The sequence below is a fragment of the Grammomys surdaster genome, unplaced genomic scaffold, assembly GCF_004785775.1.
Source record: "Grammomys surdaster isolate TR1022 unplaced genomic scaffold, NIH_TR_1.0 125890, whole genome shotgun sequence".
Taxonomy (NCBI): Eukaryota; Metazoa; Chordata; class Mammalia; order Rodentia; family Muridae; genus Grammomys; species Grammomys surdaster.
Genome location: NW_021620715.1, coordinates 1 through 460, shown reverse-complemented (window position 1 = coordinate 460; position 460 = coordinate 1).

Here is a 460-nt window from a genome sequence, read left to right as displayed (position 1 = left end):
GGAGAAGAGACCAATGCAACTGATACTTAAGAAAATGTAGAAAAGTTTAACTGATTGTTATATGTTAATGAGATAAAAAGTCATTTTAAGGTTTAAAGGTACACTATGAAATAAGAATATCAAGATTGTTAATGTATCCAACACTTTAAATGATTTGGCCACATTTAAAACACACAAAAAACTCATAATATTTTCATAGTGTGAGAAACTGTATTAAAGTGTATTATTTAAAATAACATGGCATAGAGAGGAGTCATATAACAAAGTCTTGGATGAGTCAGATAATTTATATTTATTAAAACATTAAGTCTAATTGTTTAGGAAAACTATAAGTAATGTCATACTATTCAGTTAATGGAAAAGCCTGTTACTTTATTCATATATTAACCTGCATATCTATTTATGGATATATAGATATAATCAACATATAAACAATCATGTATCCTCTAATTTAGTAGAT